The sequence below is a fragment of the Petaurus breviceps genome, unplaced genomic scaffold (genome assembly GCF_028583685.1).
Source record: "Petaurus breviceps papuanus isolate PSGF00001 unplaced genomic scaffold, PetGlider_PUasm1.0 151, whole genome shotgun sequence".
Taxonomy (NCBI): Eukaryota; Metazoa; Chordata; class Mammalia; order Diprotodontia; family Petauridae; genus Petaurus; species Petaurus breviceps.
The window spans coordinates 25826367-25848315 of record NW_027185712.1 but is presented as its reverse complement, the minus strand read 5'-3'; positions in this window follow the sequence as shown (position 1 = coordinate 25848315).

Below are 21949 nucleotides of genomic sequence, written 5' to 3'. Positions count from 1 at the left end.
CCCTAATTTTAAAAAGGAAAAGATTGAAGCTCTGTCTCTCTAGATATCTAAACATCTTAATCTCTGTTTCTTTATATTCACATGCCTTGAAGATATATTGAATTCAATGATAAATTAAGAAGTTTTTAGAGAATGATACAATCACTTTTAAGATCTTATTTGTGTACATATAAACACACACAACCTACTGCCAAATGGCTTCTCTGGGAAGGAAGAATGATTCACAAATTAATTCATTCAAGGTTTATCATTCTTCTGTAGTGCTTGACAGTTTTAGATCCCAGTGTAAGAGCATGGAGTTGCACTCTCTGTGGTGTCATTCAGTCTTGTTTCAACAACTGAGTGTATAGGTCTCTGAGAAAGTGCTCAAGGGAAGTGATTCTTCACAACTCTTACCTTTCAAAGGTGACTTCCTGTATGAATACCTCTGATAGGGTCTCCTAAAGACTATTTTAACTGAACTTCATCCAGGCATGGGTAGGAGCTACATGGGCACAATCTATAACTACCTTTTGGTTGCCCCAGATGGTCCTTGACAGCTAGAGTTTGCACTCTAGGGCAGTGTCTCATGAGCATTAATCCCTGTCCCCAAATACTCCCTTTTCTGTAAGAAAGAGTGAATACCACAAGATGAGCACTCATGGATGGGTTACAATTATAGTATCTTTCCTTCCCAAACTACTCCTTTTCTGAACTTCCCTAATCCTATTTGCCTCAGTTTCCTTATCTGTAAAAATGAACTGGAGAAAGAAATGACAAACCACTCCTGTATCTTTGCCAAGAAAACCCCAATTGAAGTCATGAAGAGTTGGACATGACTGAAACAATTCAACAACAAAATTTGTATAGAAGTCAACACTATCCTTCTAATCTCTTTTTTTCTCAACCTCTTCATTATCTTTGACTCCTCAGCTAACTGAAACTGCTCTTTTCAAAGTTAGCAATAATCTCTTAATTGTCAAATCTAATGGTATTTTCTCATTGCTCATCTTTCTTGACCTCTCAGTAGCATTAGACACTGTCTTCTCTCTTGGTTGTCATTGTACAATTTTTTTTTCATTTTAAAATATTTTATTTATTTAATGTTTAATTTATGGAATAAAACAAGTATTTTTTACACACACACACATATATATATATACATATATTTGAATATTTGATTTTAAAACTTTCAATTCCAGATTCATTCCCTTCCCCCCCTGCCACCCACCCCCACTGGGGAGACAAGCAGATCAGTATAGGTTGTACATGTGTGGCTAATGCAAAACAATAACATAGTAGATGTATTGTAAAAGACTGACTATATTTCCCTCCCTCCTATCCCACCTCCCACTTGTTCTATTCTCTACTTTGATCCTGTCCCTTTTCAAAAGTGGGTGCTTCCAACTTCCCTCCCCCCCAGCCTGCCCTCCCTTCCATCATCCTCCCTCACATCCCCTTCCCCCCTATTCTCCTGGAGGGTGAGATCCCCTATTTAGTGTGTATTTCCCTCCCTCCTCAAGCCAGATTCAATAGGAATAAGGTTGACCTATTCCCTTTTGCCTTCCTATTAGAAATATATATATATATATATGTATATATATATGTCTTTATATGAGGGTATGCGGGCATATGAATACATATGTGAATGTGTGTATATATGTTTACAGGTATACATAGATAGAGGGCACGGGACCAATTTAACAGGAAGGGATGATACTTACAAGGTGAAATTAAGAGGTGAGAGAGGAATATAATGAGAGGAGATGGGGAGAGACAGAGTGGGGCAACTATCTCATACAGAAGAGGCAAGGGAAAATGGTTACATTGTACAATTTTTTTTCATATTTTTCCTCCAAATAGTTCTACCACTTCTCCTTCTCATTTTCTAGGTCATCATTCATATCCAACCTTCTACAGGTGAGTGTCCCCCAAGGTATTCTTCCTAAGAATATTTTTTATTGACTTCAGTTTACAGGAGTTTAATTATCATCTCTTATGAAAATGATTAAAAAATCTTTATCTCATTGCTGAAATCCAGACTCACATCACTAACTGCTTGTTGAATATTTCAAAACTTCATTTTCCATAGGCATCTCAAAATTAACATGGCTAAAAAAAAAGAAAAGATAGCAATAGCTCTTCTGAAATACTCCATCATTTCTCTTGAGAATATTCATAGCCTTTAAGTCCTGAGTTTTTCACACTAGTTGTTATTCTTGATTCATTTTTTTCTCACAGCAAATGTGCAATCAGTTTTCACATCTTGTAGTTTCTACTTATACAATATTTTTTTCATCTGTACTCCTCTCTAGTGGCAATAAGAACTCATTCGATTTTGTAGGCATGTAATCCATGTGTCAGAAAGGTATTACAACATTAAGGGCCATGGTTCACTTTAGGGAGATATTCCCTAGTGGTGAATAAAATCATATATTGTTCTTTTGATATGTTAGCATTTTGTTCAAAAGAGCCGAAAAGGAGAGGATTCTGGGAAGATGATGGAGTAGGCCAGAAAACTTTCAGCTCTTCAAATTTCCTCCCCCACCAGTCCCCCAAAAAAGAAAAAAAAAAAGACAGAACATTGCCTCAGGAAACAGAGCAGCAGAAATAAACAACAGTTAGAGTAAAGCAGTTGACCTCCTAAAACAACTTGAGAAGACCTCAGGAAAGACCTGCTCTCCACTGGTGGAGATTCAGTGTGAGGTGCAAACACCTCGAGGCTGACTCTGAGGAATCAACAACCAATAAGCCTTTAGGGGTAGCCTGGTTGGGAGGCAGCCTCAGTCTCAGGAACTTTTACCTTATGGACAGTGTTGGGGTTGGAAAGCTGAGTAGGAAAAGATTGAAGGACTTTCCACAGTAGAGAGACACCAAGCATGACTATGCAGATGGGATGCATCCTGAGCTGTGTGTGGCGCCAGGGAGAAGGAGCTGGCATAAGCCTGATGAGTACAGTAGCAGAGGGGCAGGGACCCTGCTGGCTGTGGGCAGTTTCAGGAGAGTTAGAGTCCTGGTTTCAGTCCCAGAGCAGAGAGGACAGCTGTAGTTTGCAGTCACCTGAACCACCATAAGGAGAAAGAGCATTTACCTGATAGGCTAGCTGGGGACCCTTGCCATGGCTTAGGAGTGGAGAGGAGAGGCCAAGGATGGGCACTGGGACAGACCTCAGAAAATAAGAGTAAGAAAGGCCTGAGGCTTGGAGCATCATCCCTCACATCTTGGAACTAGAACTTGATTATATTAATAGCTGCTAAAAAAAAAACAAAATAAATAAATAAAAATTAGTAAGCAAAGGAAAAACAATCCAAACATAGTTACTATAGGGATAGAAAAGATTTGGGTTCATATATAGAGGAAGATAATGGAGCTTAAAAAAAATGCCTTTCAATGACAAATGTCAAATGGTCCCAACACAAAAAGAATTATTGGAAAAACTTAAAAAGGACTTTAAAAATCAAATAAGAGAAATCAAGGAAAATCAGATTAGAAAAAAGGTCAATCCAAGAAAATTATGAAAAGAAAGTCAACCAACTGAAAAAAAGAGAATCAAAAATTTAGGGAGGAAAAAGTTCTTTGAAAACTAGAATTTGACAAGGGGGAAGCTAATGACATTCTTTTTTTTTTTTTTTTAGCAATTGGGGTTAAGTAACTTGCTCAAGGTTACATGGCCAGTTATTTCTGGATGTGGTGCTAAGTATCTGAGCCTGGATTCGATCCCCAGGTCATCCCAGCACTGGAGCCGATGCTCTTACTTGCTGAGCCACCTGGCCGCCCAGTAATGACTTTCTAAGACACCAAGAAATCAACAAAATCAAAAGAATGAAAATATAGAGAATGTGAAATACCTCATCAGAAAAACAACTGATCTGGAGTACAGACTGAGGAGAAACAATATAGGAATGGTCAAACTACCTGAAAATTATGATTCAAAAAAGCATCTTGATACAATATTAGAAGAAAATAGCAAGGAAAAATGTCTTAAAGTTCTAGAACAAGAAGGCAAAACAGAAATAGAAAAAAATCTACTGATCACCAGAAAGAGATTCCAGGAGGTAAACTTACAGGATTTTCATAGCCAAGTTTCAATGCTCCCAGGTTAAGGAAGAAATATTGCAACAAGGAAAACAAATTAAATGTCATGGAGCTACGATAAGAATTACACAAAACCTAGCAGCTACTATCCATAGGTCTTGGGATCCTATATTTCATAAAGCAAGAGAGGGTATGACCAATAGCAACTCATGCAGCAAAATTAAGTATAATCCTGAATGGGAAAAAAATGGACCTTTCATGTATGGAAAGGCTTAATGGTATTTGTGACAAAAACAGCAGAACTTAATGGAAAATTTGACATATAAGATCCAGGAAAAATATAAGGAAAATATTAAAGATCAATTATAAGGGACTCAATAAGGTCAAATTGCTTCTTAAATGTGAAAATATTATCAGTACTCTTATGACTGTCTTCATTATTTGGGCAGTTTGAAAGAAAAAAAACTCGGGCTAAGCTATATATGATGCAGTGATTCTTAAAATAAATAAAATTGTACAGAGAGATAAAAATGATTGTACAGAGAGTAATGATTTCACACAAACAAGGCATAAAAGGAAGAACTGATACAGAAGCTAATAGTGGGGAGAGTAGGTAGTATTGGAACCTTACTCTAATCAGGAATGGGTTAAAGAAGGAATAACACACACAAATATATATTTCTGTATGTCCTTTTTTATTTCGCATTTAAGTTTAAAAATGAATAATATTTTTTACCAAAAATACATTTAATGGGGAGGAAAAATAAAATATTACATTAATTTTTTTTAAAAGAAAAGAGCCAAAAGATATCCCATCATAACATTAGTTGGTGATCAAATGGCAGGGAAAAGACATGGGGGTCCAGAAGTACTCTGTAAAAGACCTGAAAGATTAAAATATTTTGTTAATGTGAGGGATCTACGCAAGGCCTAGCTATGTATTGATGATTATTTATGTGTTTGGAATTTTACACGCACACCACATACATATGTGCATAAACACATGGTTATATTTAATGCACAATATATGGGGAGCATTGCATATATGGTATAAATGTGTGTTTGTATACGTGTGTGCTTGTTTGTGTGCACTTAGGTGCACATACACATAAGGGAGAGAGAAGCCATGAAGGATAAAACCAATTTAAGGAAAGCTTGGCCAGGGCCCCAGTGAACATAGTCACAGAGAGGACACTTAAGGATGTAGTTGAATTGAGATCAAAAGAAAAAAAAAACAACAGAAAAGTCTTTTCTCTTTTTTTTTTTTGTTAATGTAACAAAAGCTTTTAATTACCAAGGAAAGAGAGGCCACTACATTTGAATTCTAACTTGCAAAATCTCATATGAGTTTATAAAAATATAGATATAGAATTAAAATGAAAAAAGGAACATGCAGCTGGATTAAACCAAGTATATATAAAGGAGATCCATACTAGAGAGGGCACAATTGCCAGGGCACTGAGAAATTGTTTCACTCAGGTTCTGGAAAAGGTAAAGATAACGAAGATGTAGAAAACATCTCAGATCTAATTAATAATAATTTTAAAAAACCTAAGAGAAAATAAATAACCACAGACATTTATGACTCCTTTCCCCTGATATAAACATTTTATGATATACATGATAAACATTTTAATGATAGCACATGCACCAATTTGAGCACATCTTTTGTAATGATGTAAGTAAAGAATATGCACATTTTTGCAAGCAATATTGCAAAGCAAATGACATTCCTCCCCTCACAAAAGTGACAAAGATAAGTATTCAGTACACAGTTCCAAAGTACTTATTAGTTTTTGACGACAAAACACTTTGGGTTGGGAACAACAGTAATAAAAGATGTTGCATGGAAATTTTTAGTTCCGCTGAACTTGTTCATATCTGCCAGCTATGCTGACCAATATGTTTTCATATGAGCATTTATAGTCTTTATACTAAAATAAATTTGAATAGAGTGTAGAAGTTTACTTTGCCTCCCTGAGTCTCTGTGTTTTCACCTGTGAAAGGAAGATATTTGTGCTTCAGTAACTCCTTCATGAGATAGTTTTGAAGAAAGTCTTTTCTAATCCTTAAAGCATATTGTAAATGTGAGCTATGAGCTTATGATTTCAGTATCTATCATTTTCCTTTAATGAATCCACAAAAAAGAGCTTAAGATTTTATCTCACCAACTATTCATGTGTATACACGTGCTATCCTTAGAGCTGAACACGCTTATTTAAAATCTGTTGCTTATATCTTTCTTACCTCTCTTCCTCTTGTTAGTTTTGATCTCTCATTGAATCTTTTTTCTTCCCATTGTGCCACTTTTTATTTACTGTGTTCCATACCTAGCAGCTGAGTACATGAATCTTTCCTTTCTTAAACTGAGCAAATGCCCCAATAGTAGTATCTGCAATTTACTATCTCTCTGCCTTCCATGTAGTCATTCCCCTAATATATAATCATGTACTTTTGGTAATTCATACGTTGTGAAGTGGATAATTAATGTTCACAGTCATAAAACCTTTCAACCTTTGTCTCTGAGATACAAGAATTTATAGCTTGGCATTTTACTTCTTAGGCAAAAATTTTAAAGTGTGAAGACTTAGTACAAACACTTCATTCAAATGTAATTTTTGACACTTGGGGTTTTTGTCAGGTTTTCAATGTAAAATCCTACAGACTTAGGTAAAGATGGATGAATTTGTCTTCCCATTTTATAAGGATGATAAAAGGAGGACCAAAAAAGACTCACATGATATGTGCTTTCAAGGTTTAGAGTGACTTCATAACTTCTAAGGTTGAAAACTATCGGAAGCAATCAGCACAAAATGCTGTTAGTAAGGAGCAGCTTTTGTCCATCTATACCATTAATCACAAAGCAATGAATTTAATGTTATAATAAAAATTATAAATAGCAACATACATGCCTTTCATGATGACTAATGAGTAAGTTCTGTGGAAATTTTTAAAATTCTATGCACTATTGTTATTATTCATTACAGTAAGCTAAGTGATGTTCTTATCAAACAATTAAGGGGAAAATTACAGTTCAGTTATGGTAAAGGTGAACAGTCAGAGGAGAACCATTGCTTTGGGAAATGCTTTGAAGGGATCAAAGTGCCAACTGAGAAATTGGTAGTATATTTTAAATTGCATTTCAATGATTGATGATTCAATGAATACCCTTGGGTCTTACTTATTTAGCCTTAAAAGTTATCATTACAGACTCCTAAATTATTTCAAAATCCGCAAGATATGTGATGCAATTTGTTCATGTTAGTCATCAGAAAGAATGAATAATGCAACACTCCTAGAAAAGATACCATGAGAATATTATTCATTCATTTAAATATTTATTGAATCATTATGGTTATGAAAGGAGAAATGAGAGATACAGAGGTGTAAACATTCTCTCCCCTCCAGGAACTTACAGTCTAGTAGGTAAGTAAGCATGTATACTTAGATGGATCTCTGATCTCATTAATAGGAGTTCAATGTATAGATCAATATATAGATCAAAGCTAAACTATATATTCCCATAATAACCCATGAAATAAGTAGAGAAAATTTGTAAACAAATACAGTGCAAAACAGTTTATATTAAGTGCTCTAAAAAGTACAAAAAAGTTATGAAATCAGAGGAGCAAGAAGCCACATCCTTTGGGAGGAAGGGATAAATAGAGAAGAATTCGAGGAGGTGCTAACATTTAGTCTGTCTTGAGAATGGGATGGAGTTTTCAATGATTATAATAAGAACAATAATAAAACGATATCTCACTAATATGTAGTACTTTTATTTCTTTTAAAACAATTCTGTGAGGTAGGTAAAAGTATTGTTTTATTTTACAGATGCTGTAGACTCAGGTGCAGGTATCCAGGGGTATGTGTCCAACACGAAGGCAGCAATGCGCAAAACAGGTTCAATAGAGAAAATGATTATAAAGATTTGGCAGTCATTTACATAAAAATAATATTTAGACTACTGTCGATTGAGGGCAACCCCATAGAATAGATTATGGAGAATGGATTATGGCTTGGGACAGATTTCCACATTAGGGAACAAAGGATGTTTGATGATTCAGCAAAGGAAAATGAAAAGCAACAGTCAGACAGATAGCAAGAGAACAATTCAATATGGAAACTACAGTTATATCATGGTAGTTAAGAGCATGGCACCACCACGATTTGGAAAATCTGCATGAAATTATTTGGCCCTCTTGTACCAGAGAAGAAGACTGATTTTTTTTTTCTTTTTGTTTTATGGGGTGTTTATAGTACCTTATTGTAAAATTTTGGTTGATTTTATGCAATACTGTACATATATTTTATGCATTTCTGAGTTTCTAAACTTTTTTTTTTGTTGTTGTTGTCTGATGGCCTTTGGGTCTTGTCTGCAGCTTCTGCAAAACTCCTCAAAAGTTTCCATTTAATTTTGTCTACCACCCTGCAATATATTGAAAATGTGATGTAGAAGGGATAACAGTACTAGAAAGAACAATATCTGTTTTCTTCATCCTCTTATTCTCATTTCTTAGTTCTTTGCAGCATTGCTTTTGTGTCCACTGTTTTCTTAAAATTGCTCTCTCTGAGGTCACTGATGATTTGCTGATCACCGATGTCTATTTTTTTCTCTTGCCATTACCTCTGATTCTGTAGCAAGTGAAATCATAGGCCACCCATTTTTTCTTTATATTTTCTTGTCTTTCATGACAATTTACAATTCTCCTTTTGCCTTTCTGCCATCTCTGTATCTTTCAGTTGCTCTTTTCTTATTGTCCAAATTTGGGAAGACTAAATTTTGTTCTTTTTTCTCTCTATGCTCTCAAAGAAATTTTATGCCTTCTATAATTTCTCCTATATTTATGGGTTATATATATACTTAGATTTCAGATAGATCCACAGAACTTAATTCCAAATTTCCAACTGTTAGCTAGATATGTCAGACTTAGTGTTCTTAGTATTTTAAATTAAACAGGCTTAAAACTGAACTCATCAACTTTCCCCTAAATAATTTACTTCTTATAACTTATATTTTAGGCAAATGATCCTCCCATTTACACAGGTGAGAAATGCAATTGACATCTTTTATACATCTCAGCCCAACACCCTTCACATCAAACCAAGTTCTATCAATGCTACATTTAGAATATTTCTAAAAGTCATTCTGTTCCTTCCTCTTTCCTTACTACCATCCTATTTTCCTGAATTTATAGCATAACCTTCTACTTGCTCTTCTTTCTTCTGATATCTTTCTGATTGACATCACTGTCTGCACAATTTTCTTAAAGTATGAATCTGGTCACTCTTTTGCTCATAATCCTTCAGTGCCTTCTCATTATGAAAATCCATATTCCTTAGCATGGCAGTTAATGTCCTGTCCAATAATGCTCTAATACATTTTTCTAGCCTTAGTTTGCAGCACTCTCTTCATCACAGTCAAATGAGACTATGTATTATAATTATTTATAATTTTGCCCTGTCCCATTTCTGTTAATTGATTCATGCTGTTGCCTACATCTGAAGCTGATTCCTTTTGTATTACATGCTGTACAAATAGATGATTTCTTTCAAAGCCCAATTCAGATTCCTTCTTATCCAAGAAACATTCCCCAATGCCTAGGTAGGTGTGATCCTTTACTCTTGTGGAGCTTTTTATGGACACTTTCTTGACCTTGATTTTTTTTTTATTTGATATTTCATCCATTTGTGTAAATCTTAACTTCCCCTAACAGACTGGAAGCTCTTTAAAGACAGAGACTCTGGGCAATTCACCGTTTGTATCTCTAGTTCATGATAAAGGGTTTCATGTGATCTATGATCTTGTAATGGTAATGTAATTTGAATTTGAAGATCCCTTCATGTTGGTAAAGGTAGCGGGTACTTAGCACTTAGTAATTGATCAAGCCTCTGTTGGGGAAACAGAGGGTATGGACTCCTGTCTCCTGTTACTAACCTAACAGGAAGGGGTTGGCTGAAACAGGAAGTAGCTCATGCTGTGTATATAAGAAAAGCCCCAGAGAGGCACAGTCAGAATTTCTTGGGACCAGCATCTGGTGGCAGAGCAGCTACAGAAGAATGGAGAACTGAGCCGAATTTCCTGAGAACTTGTGGTGGTGGAGCTTCTTCTGAACAGGAGCCAGGAGCTTTGGAACCAGGAGCTCAGGAGAAGACTGAGGAAGCAGAAAACTAAGGAAGCATGACCGGGATGCTGAGACTTTGTCTGTTTGTGGATTGGTTGAGCTTTGAATTCTCAGGAGCAGAAATTATAAAGCAGTTGATATGGACGGGACCCTGTGAACTTCAATGTGGAGCAGGACCTACCCAGAGAGCTGGACAAGGAGCAGGGAGCTGGCTGCCATTGAACCCAGGTGACAGTCTGGTGAATCCAGGTAGAATCTGGGACCATGAAAGGGTATCCAGGGAATCTGAGAGGTAGCCCCAAGTCAAAATAAAAAAAAAAAACTCCTCCATGGGTACTGAGTAATGATGAAATTGTAGTTTACAAGTGACATAGGGGTGGAGGGTTTGTGTATGATACTTGCTAATTGATTGCTGAATAAGTGATTGATTGAGTTAACTTAAGTGTACCCCCTGAGTGGAAGACTTTGACTATTATACTTTGAGACTATATTGTGATACTGATTGAGTTAACTTAAGTGTGCCCCTTGAGTGGAAGACTTTGACTATTGTACTTTGAGATGATTGTTCTTTGTTCTAAATATTGTGATCACTTTGGTGAAAACTATGTGGCCATTTTAATGATAAGCTGGTTGTGAATATAGGTTGTAATATTGTGAATGCTGTACCTTGATTTTCTGTGAATGTTTTGCTTTGATTTATTATGGAATAAATAGTGTTCACTATACTGTGTAATCAGAATCTTAAAAGCTATTCACAGTAACATTCCTCTGGAAAGCTTCTCATTCATGGCATTACAGATCTCAATGCAAGTATTCTATCAGTTAGTAGAGATTAAAACCTATGAATTCTTTCTCATCTTTTGTAATTCTTTTCAATGTCCTTCCATTGACCATACAAAAAAGACATATGTGCTAGAGGCCTTTCTCTAAGTCTCCCCCATTCCAGTTTAAGAGTAACAGTGTGTATCAGCCACCACACTGGCATACCCAGGATGACTGCTAGCACAGGTTCTTATATCTGCTTTACTAGTAAAGCTAGGTATTTAAGGGATCAGCAGTCTTTTTTTAAATTATATTTAGGGGAAAAGTCAGCACCATGAACTTCAGAGAAAATGCAAACAGAGAAAATATAGAGAAAATCCAAGCCAAGAAATAAAGACCAACAGACAGGTCTCTGATTGCCTGAATCAACTATACACTTTATATACATCCCTAGATTGAGAGAGCCTTTACATCTGAACAGATAGTCACTCAGAATCTCGACCAGGGAATGACAAGATCCTTCTTATAAGTGAATCCCCAAAGCAAAATACCAAATCAGAGTATATACCTATTTCTCAGTCAGAAGGCATCACAACCCTAGTGACTCAGTGCCAAATTAGAAATTATCAAAAGGTGTGAAAGCCTTCCTACAAGCAAGCCTCCCCTAAGCAAGCTTTCATCAATGGGTTGCAGGTGAGGCCTGTTAATGGAAGGAGAAGATCTTATATCCCATTAACATTATATAATGGAGCACTCATCCTATCTATAATCCTTTGTTCATTCTACCTGGCTGTCTTATACTCTTTTCTTTATTTCATTCATTTGTTCAATTTTATATCAATATCTTAAATCACCTTTTGAATGTAGGTACATTATTGGAAATGCTGCATGCCTGGTAAATAGTAGGCACAATATAAATGCTATTATTGTTGTTGTTGTTATTGTTTTTACTTGTGCTTATAATGTCTTTTCAATGACTCATATGATATATGAATATTTCATGAAATCACAGTTTTGACTCTTTTTGATTAATAAAAATTTTTTTAAAGTTAACTTAATTTAACTCAACATTAAGGGTTTGTTTGATTATATAAGTTAGCTTATAGCTGCCAAAATACAGATTGTTTAATAAGCTATGTAAGGAATTCTCAGAATCATGGAACTTTAGACTTGGAATAGATATATAGAAATCATTTATTCTATTCTCATATAAAATAGGAAGCTGAGGTAAAGTTTCCTGACATAACACAAAATATGACAGTAGAGAGACTGATACCTGCAGACTTGTTTAACTTTGAGAATTGGCCCCTCTATTCTAAAAGCCAGACAATATCTTTTTTCAGATTTCAAAGAAAGGAAATCAAAAGAGAAAAACAGTTTAGAAGCTTAGTTTTCTTTTACGTTTTATGTATAGTAAATGAAATATCCAAGTTCTATTTAAAATAATAGCTTATTAACTGTAAAGTCCTTTTCAGATAGTAGGTTTATTCTTCTGTAGTGGACAGCAATTTAGACAATTGTGTGTACTCCCAGTGATGCATGAAGTGGGTTAGGCTGGGCTTTAGCAATCCATATTTTTAAAGGTAATGAAGACATCAGGCCATTTGTGACTTGACCATACTTTAGAAGAAGAGAAAGGCAGAGGCACTTTATAACTGACCTTACTCCCCAGTGTTTAATGGGAATAAACTGAAGTTTTGGCATCAGTAGTAGAACACTATTTTAAATGAATGTTCTCAATAAACTATCTGGATTTCTTTGATTTATTGAAATCAATAACTTGGACATCAAGCAAAATTAAGCTTGTGACTCTGGAGAGGCAAGTTTACTTTGTAATAGTTGAATGGTTCATGTTGTATTCCTTGTGATATTTTTGGGAAATCAATATTTTTTATTTGAATAGAGATATAGAAAGGAAATAATATTCTAGGAACCAAAAGACGTACTAGAAGAACACCAAGATTTTTGGTTTGTTTTGTTTTCTCCTTTACTGAATTTAATATTGAAATATCTGATCACCAAATTACATATTTCTACAGATAAACTTATTAATTAAAATGGGTAATTTTTAAAAAATGTACATGTCCTATTTATCACAGAGTCTATAGTCATGAGACTATCATAGCACATGAGAAAGGATGGAAGTAAATGAATTGGATAAGCCATCCTCTTTGGTCCATCTTTAAACAAAAGGGGTAGGTAGGGTGGGGAATGGTAAATTGATCTCTGTACATGAATTTTGAGAACTGAACTCATTTTCCTGTTCTGCCTTCTTATTCAAATTTATTTTTTAAAATGACAGTTCACCCATTTACTCCTATAATATATCCTAATTGATCTGTGGTCTCTTTAATATTGATGTTTCCTCCACCAATGCTGATTACAACCTATCCATGCCTTCCTAACTTGTTTAACTGTCATTGTGCCTTGGTAAAATTGCTGTAGAGGGAACTTAATGCTTCCTGGGAGCTTTCATAGTCTTGTGGGATTTTGCTGATATCAGAGGAATACAGGAAGGATTCATTAGTGATCATGTCAGAGTGGAAGGACAAGTGGATTGCTGTGCTTGAAGATATGAAGACCTGAGTTTCAATCTAGTCGCAGACATTTACTAACTGTGTGACTTAAAGTTCATCTGCCTCAATTTTCTCAACTGTAAAATTAGGATAATAATAAAAATACCAGCCTCTTGGGTTGTTTTGAGAATCAAAAATGAGATATTTGTAAAGCACTTCAGTGTCTGGCACATAGCAGACACAATAAATGCTTGTTAATTTACTTCAACTAAAAGGAAAAGGCCTGAGTTAGTTCATAGAGCAGCTGCAAATATTAACTTACTTGTTGCTACTCTAACTAGAAAATCTTTATCCAGTGACTAATGTATTAAAGGAAATAAGTCATATTAATTTGACATTTTCATTATAAAGAAAATCCAGTAAAAATGAAGTTAGAACAAAATAGAAGAGGGCTCCGAGTTCTTCTTAGAGAGGTGAAAAAGATGAAAGAATTATATTTACTTGATGTCCTGAAGACTACAATAAACATTTCATGGACATTTGATATTGTCATATTTCCATATTCACAATAAATATTTACAAATTATCACCATAAAAGTAATAGTGCTTTATTTGACAAAACTGGTCACAGAGGATGATGAAGGGAAATTCTATAAAGAATTTCACAAGACTTCCCAAATTAAACTCACATGTAGTTTGATAATTGATCATTTCTTTAGAAAAATGGGCTTAAGATATGCAGAAAAGAAAATTGGAAATTATAGGTCAGGAGTAGGGAATAAGAAAGCCTAAGAGAATGCTATCATTTGTAAACCATTAACTCTTCCTTGTAGATAGGAATTGGGAGGTATGAAATATAATAGACACCCAATATTTTAACGAAAAGAAGAAATAAATATTACATCACATGTGAAAAAAAACACTTCTTGACACAGAAATAAGGGAGTAATATGTGGCTAACAACACTACCAAGTATTCCCTAAACCAAATAAAAATATAATTAGAAAATTTAACAAAATGAATGAAAAAAAACAATAAAAAATAGACTATATTACATTGGAAACCATGATCAGTGTGTCTGCCCTTGTTTCTATTTGAATTTCACATCATTGTTCTAGTTTTATGTTTTCAAATGATTTTTGTTATTATTTAATTAAGTTCTTTAAAGAAAGTACTTGGTAAATTTGATTGATAAGACATTATAAATGCAAATAAGCTTTTGGGTAACGCCATTTTTTTATTATATTGGCACAGTCCAGCCATTAGAAATAGAAATCCCTATCACTATTAACATTTTTCTTTATTTCTTTAATGAACATTTTTTTAATTGTACATATATGTCTTCTTTGTGATTTGGTAGTTGGTTGCCCATTATTTGAAATCCTATTTCTTTAGTATTTCTTCCCGGAGTTTGATATTATTATATTGAAATGCATTTGATTTTTGAGGATTCATTTTGTAACCTGAAACTTTGTTGAAATTATTATTTCAGTTAAGCATTTTGACTAGTGACCTAAGATTTTCCAAATACACCATGAAATTATCAGCAAATAGTGATGGTTTTATCTCTACTCATTGTTATGCCTTTATTTCTTTCTATAACAATAAAACATATCCATTCCTCCTTTAAATTTAAGTATTCTTTTGTTGCTATATCTATTTGTGCTCTAGGTTTTAAATTTTGTTTCTTCTCTTGAAATTATTGTTGACTTCAGACCTTTCCCCCTCATATTACTCTTATCACTTATTTTCAGACTCTTCTGTTTTGTGATGGATATATTCCTGAGCCTGTAACAAAACACTGTCTTAACCTTCTGCTACAATGAAAAATTTACTTTGTACTTTGTTCTCTACGTCAAGTAGCTTCTGATAGGACAGACGTAGATCCATATTTATTCCAGTCATTATTTTTTTTAACTTATTTATTTATTTTTAGTTTTCAACATTCATTTCCACAGAATTTTGAGATACAGTTTTTTCTCCTTGTCTTTCCTCTAACCCCCACCCCCAAATAGCAAGCCTGCTGAATACCCCTACCCCTAATCTGTTCTCTCTTATATCCTTCCGTATCAGCCCCCCTAACTTTCTAGTAGGGCAAGATGGATTTCTATACCCCAGTCCTTGTATATCTTATTTCCCAGTTGCATAAAAAAAACACATTTTTTTTAAACTTTGGTTTTAAAATTTTGAGTTCCATATTTTTTCTCTTGTTCCCTCCTCACCTGCCCCCACTGGGAAGATAAGCAATTCAATATAGGTTGTACATGTGTAGTTACCCAAATCATTTCCATAATTGTTATATTGTGAAGCACTAACTATATTTCCCTCCATCCTGCCCTGACCCCACTCATTCTATTTTCTCCTTTGACCCTATGCCTTTTCAAAAATGTTTGCTTCTAACCACCCTCTCCCCCAATCTGCCCTCCATTCTATCATCCCCCCTTTTATCCCTCCCCACCATTTTCCTGTAGGATAAGATACCCAATTGAGTGTGTATGCTATTCCCTCCTTAAGCCAAATTCAATGAGAGTAAGGTTGACCCATTCCCTTTCACCTTCCTGCTCTTCCCCTTCATTATAACAGTTTTCTCTTGCTGCTTTTATGTGAGGTAATTTACCCTAATCTATCTCTCCCTTTCTCCTCCCAATAAATTTCTCTCTCACCTCTTAATTTTATTTTTTAGATATCATATATTCATATTCAACTCACCCTGTGCCCTCTGTCTATGTATACATGTACACACGTATACACACTCACATATATATTTATATACACATACATCCTCCTGTACATACATATATATGTATGTATACATATATGCATATATATTCCCATCAACTGTCTTCATACTGAGAAAAATCTTGAGTCACAATTATCATTTTTCCATGTAGGAATGTAAATAGTTCAACTTTAATAAGTTCCTTATGATTTTTTTTCCTGTTTACCTTCTCATGCTTCTCTTGCTTCTTGTATTTGAAAGTCAGCTCTGGTTTTTTCAGCAAGAATGCTTGAAAATCCTCTATTTTGTTGAATGACCTATTTCTCCTGAAGCATTATACTCAGTTTTGCTGGGTAGGTGATTCTTGGTTTTAGTCCTGGCTCCTTTGACCTCCAGAATATCATATTCTAAGCCATTTGATCCTTCAGTATAAAAGCTGCTAGGTGTTGTGTTATCCTGATTATGTTTCCACAATACTTAAATTGTTTCTTCCTGGATGCTTGCAATATTATCACCTTGATCTGGGAACTCTGGAATTTGGCTACAATATTCCTAGGAGTTTTCTTTTTGGGACCTTTTTCAAGAGGCAATCAGTGAATTCTTTCAATTTCTATTTTGCCCTCTGGTTCTAGAATATCAGGGCAATTTTGCTTGATAATTTCTTCAAAGATGGCATCTAGGTTCCTTTTTTTTTTAGCATGGCTTTCAGGTAGTCCAATAATTTTAAAATTCTCTCTCCTGGATCTATTTTCCAGGTCAGTGGTTTTTCCAATGAGATTATTTTACATTGCCTTCAATTTTTTTCATTTGTTTGGATCTGTATTCTTGATTTCTCATAAAGTCATTAACTTTCAGTTGCTCCAATCTAATTTTGAAGGAATTATTCTCTTCAGTGAATATTTGAAATTCCTGCTCTATACCTTGATCCTTTTTTCCCCAAAAAAGGATTCTATCATCTTTTTGTGCTTGCTCATATTGCCAGCCAATTACTTAACCCTTGAGCTCTTTGTCATGGTAGAACTCTGCTTCCAGAATGGAGAGAGCTTTGTCCCAAATTGAAGAGGTTACCCATAAAGAGGGTTAGGGTTGCTCTGAAGACCCCAAAATACCAACACACTGGGTCCTGCCAAATGAATTCGACTCAAGTCTTCTCTCAGCCAAAGAAAAGTGAAGTTTATTAAAAGTTGGCTTGTATTAGACACAGAGTAAGTCTGTGCTAGATCATTCTGTGGCACTCTCACCCCACATGGAGGGAAGATGGGATCTTATATACAGAAAGGTTGTGGGAGGAATCTAGGGGTGGTCTAGAGGAGGAGTTTGGGGAGGGTCTTTAGGAGTCAGATGAGCTCAATGAGTGATTAAGGGTGGGAAGTTGCTGGAGGCTACCTGGATACTACAGACAACGGTAGGCTAGGCCAGTTCAAGGATGGATTGATATTTTGATAGGCTCAAGGGTAGGAAGTCTAGTTAACAGAGGTTTGGGCCCAGCCACAATGTAAAGCTTATTGCCTCATGGGGAAGATTTAATCAGAGTTCAAGGGGGGTTCCCAGAGCCTGTACCTCAAAGATTTATGGAGAGCTCAAGGGAATTCCCAGAGCCTTCACCTCATCAAAATCACTAGGGTTTTCACAGCTGCTGGAGTTATTAGGAAGGCACTGTCCCTACAGCCCCCACAAGCTCTGGCTCACTGGTCACACATCCCAGGACCACCACCCAAAACTGTGATCCAGATCCAAGAAGGTTAAAGCAAGAGTGATTACCCTCTGAATGGTCACCTCATCCCCCTACAATCTGTAGGCCAGGAGCTCCTGAGGCAGCCACATTGTGCACTTGCCACACCTCCATGCCTCTGGTGCTTCTTGCTTTGGGGGAAGCAGTCAGATAGGGGTCTTTGGTCCCCTCCTGTTCCAACAAAGCTCCGCACTGACCTTTTGATGAGGTATGGGCTCTGGGAACCCCCTTGAGCTCTCCTTGAGTCCTTGAAGTACAGGCTCTGGGAAGCTCCCTTGGACTCTTGATTGAATCATCCCATTTATTGAGGTCTGTCTGTTGCTTGACTTCCCACCCTTGAACTGGCCTAGCCCACCATTGTCTGTAGCCTCCAGCTACTTCCCACCCTTAATCACTCATTGATCTCATCTGACTTCTCTTGAAGACCCTTCCCAAACTCCTCCTCTAGACTACCCCTGGATTCCTCCCACAACCTTCTGTATATAAGACCCTATTCTGTCTTCATATTTGTGAGAGCACCATAGAATGCCATAGAATAGTGAGAGCACCATAGAATGCCATACAAGAGGGACAATGCCATGGAAGAGTGAGAGTGCCATAGAATGCCATAGATCAGTGACAACGCCATAGAATGACCTAGCACAAACTTACTCAGTTTCTCATGCAAGAAAACTTTTAATAAATTGTTCTTTGCTTTGGCTGAGAAGACTCGAATTGAATTCATTCAGCAAGACCCAGTGTGTTGGTTTTTTGGGGTCTCCAGAGCAACCCTAACCTTCTTAGTGGGTACCCTCTTCACTTTTACTTTGTCTTTGGCATTTATGTGTTGAGAAGTCTGGAAGCCACCACAGCTTCTGGTTATTCACTCTCCTGAAGTCTGCTCTGGCCACTGTTTGTCAGGGCCTGCCTGGGACTGAAACCATGGGGCTCCTGCGCAACTACACTCTGCTCCCAGAACTCCATGATAGATCTTTCCTGTTGGCCTGCTGGCCGTCTTCAGTGGGAGATTTGTTTCTCTCTGTCACTTTGTGGGTTCTGTAGCTTTAACATTTGTTTAGAGTCATTTTTTTACAGGTATGGGAATTGTTTAGAGCCAGAGCCCACTCTAAGTTTGTGCTTCTACTCTGCCATCTTGGCTCTGTCCCCTCCACCCCCAGTCATTATTTTTTTCTTCAGGGTTGGTACAACTGCATATAAAGACCCTGTGACCAATTTCATTGTTGTTTTATTATTTTTCTCTTACTGGTCTTAATCAGTGTCTGCCACTTTGAATGTGAGGAAGATGTTTTAGGGAAAGTCTCTTCATACTTGGGGTTCTCTAACCTCAGAACCACCTCAAGAAGAAGGAAACCTAATTCTCTTTCCCTCCTTTTCCTCCTTACTTATAGTGGCTGAGTTATGTCAACATCTGCTACTGGTTTCAATGGGATGTGAAGTGAAGGACAGGGCTAAAGCATGCTGGCAGAGTCTCTAAGGAAGGACAGAAATCCCCGGTTGGATTCCCAGTACAAGCCTGTGACTGAGTTTGCATCAGATGCTATAACATGCAGAATTTTCTGGGAGGGATGCTGAGTGTGTTAAGGATTCACATAAACTAATTGTTAATTCTTAAGACTGTCATTTTGTTGTACTTCCTATTTTCCACCTGAGATTTCCTTGCAATTTCTCTGCCTCTGGTGCATAATGATTCTCTAGGAGGTTTTGTGAGTGTTAGTGGGAATTAAAGAAAATGTCTAGTCCTCTTCTTATTGATGATAGGATCCAGAAGCCCCACACTGATAATTTTGATGACTGATGCTCATGGTAGCAGGTAGGCAGGGAAGAAAGGATTGTGCTTTCACATTCTTAGCCATAACTTCTTTTTATATGTGAATTTTTTAAAATAAGTTGAAGGGCTTTTGAGATGGGTGTGTGACAAAAGACATCTTATATAGTCATAGCTTCACCACCTCCATAGGGATTATGAGAACTTATTCAATCAACAAACGGTTTTCATGTACCAACCAAGCATTATGATATATAGTAGGGATTTCAAGACACAAAGGCCTTGCCTTCAAGAGTGTTTACATTCAATGGGAGAGATAACTCGTTCAAGTTGTGGTTGTGGTTTGTCCTTCATTCTCATAGAGGACCATGACATCATGGAAATGATGACATGACTTGCAATAACTTTGCTTTAAGCAGGGGAGGGCCATACAAAGTCACCAGCCTCACATTCTCTTCCAGAGCCATCTGGGTCCAGGGGCCAGATATTCATCAGGAAGACTGGAGATGGCCTAGGGTGCAATGGGAGACCTTGGCCCTTTTAAGGTAAGGTCTTTTAAAGTTCTCACTTTGAGTGAGGTAACTCTCATTCAGTGAATTGGCCTCTTTAAGAAGTGAGTCAAGGGATGGTCCTCAGGAAAAAAAAAAAAAAGAAAAGAAAAAAAATCAAACTGGGAGTGGAAGCCCCTCAGGATTGCCTACCTAAAGAGAAAAGGTTACAATTTACATTTATTCTGAACCTGGAGGGCCCCCCAAAATAACCTTTAAGTGATGCTTGGGTAAGGACCTATTGTAATCCTGAGTGAATTGAGTTTTGGCCTTGGTCTTTGAGAAAGAAATCAAGCCAGTAAACCAAACCTAATAAAAATTTGTTAAAGGATATGTACTAGCAGCTTTAATGAACAGGAAAGACCTCACTTAGAAGGTAGCATTTGAGTTGAACTTTAAAAGAAACAAAATTTGAACAGACTGGAGTATGGAGAAAGAGGACATTCTAAGTATGGGGGACAGTCTGCTAAGGGAAGGTAATGGGAAATGGGATGTAATGTATGAAGTGAAGAGTTTACCCATAAAGAAGGTTAGGGTTGCTCTGGAGACCCCAAAATACCAACACACTGGGTCCTGCCAAATGAATTTGACTCAAGTCTTCTCTCAGCCAAAGAAAAATAAAAGTTTATTAAAAGTTTTGGACACAGAATGATCCTGTGCTAGGACACAGAATGATCCTGTGCTAGGTCATTCTATGGAGCTCTCACCCCACATGGAGAGAAGATGGGATCTTATATATAGAAAGGTTGTGGGAGGAATCTAGGGGTGGTCTAGAGGAGGAGTTTGGGGAGGGTCGTCAGGAGTCAGATGAGGTCAATGAGTGATTTAGGGTGGGAAGTTGCTGGAGGCTACCTGTATACTACAGACAATGGTGGGCTAGGCCAGTTCAAGGATGGATTGATATTTTGATAGGCTCAAGGGTGGGTAACAGAAGTTTGGGCCCAACCACAATGCAAATGCATCATCAAATGGAACAGTTTAATCAGAATTCAAAGGGGGTTCCCAGAGCCTGTACCTCAAGGACTCAAGGAAAGCTCAAGGGGAGCCCATACTTCATCATGAAGAACATCAAGATAAACCAATTTGACTTATCCAAAGTTAAATGAAGTTTCAGATAATATGCCAGGAAAGTTAATTTGATTGGGTACAGGCTCTGGGAAACCCCTTGAACTCTAATTGAATCTTCCCACTAGATGAGGCATTTGCCTGAGGCCATAAGCCTTTCCTTATCACTAGACCCAAATATCTGTTACTAGCCTAGCCCCTCATTATACAGCTACTCCCCACCCTTGATCCTCTCAAAATATCTATACCCAAATCTGTTACCCTTAAACCAACTTAACCCTCCATTCCTCATTTGACTCCTCCTCAAGACCCTCCCAAACTCCTTCTCAAGATCACCTCTAGATCTCTCCTACAATCTTTCTGTATATGAGATGCTTCTTGCCTCCATGAAGGAGTGGAGAATTATCTAGCACAGACTCACTCTGTGTCAGATTATTCTGGCCTACTTGTCCAATACAAGTGTCACAGTTACTTAGGGTCCTAAAGGCCAAACCTTTAATAAACTTTGCTTTACTTTGAGAGAAGACTTGAGTCGAATTCATTCAACAGGAACCGGTGTGTTCGTATTTTGGGGTCTTGTGTACCCCTAACCTTAAACATCAACATTTTATGGTTCCCTTACCTCAACAAGTTCAGAACCAGTTTGTAAGGAGTTTTAAATGTTAAACAATGGGTGTTATGTTTGATACCAAATCCCATAAGG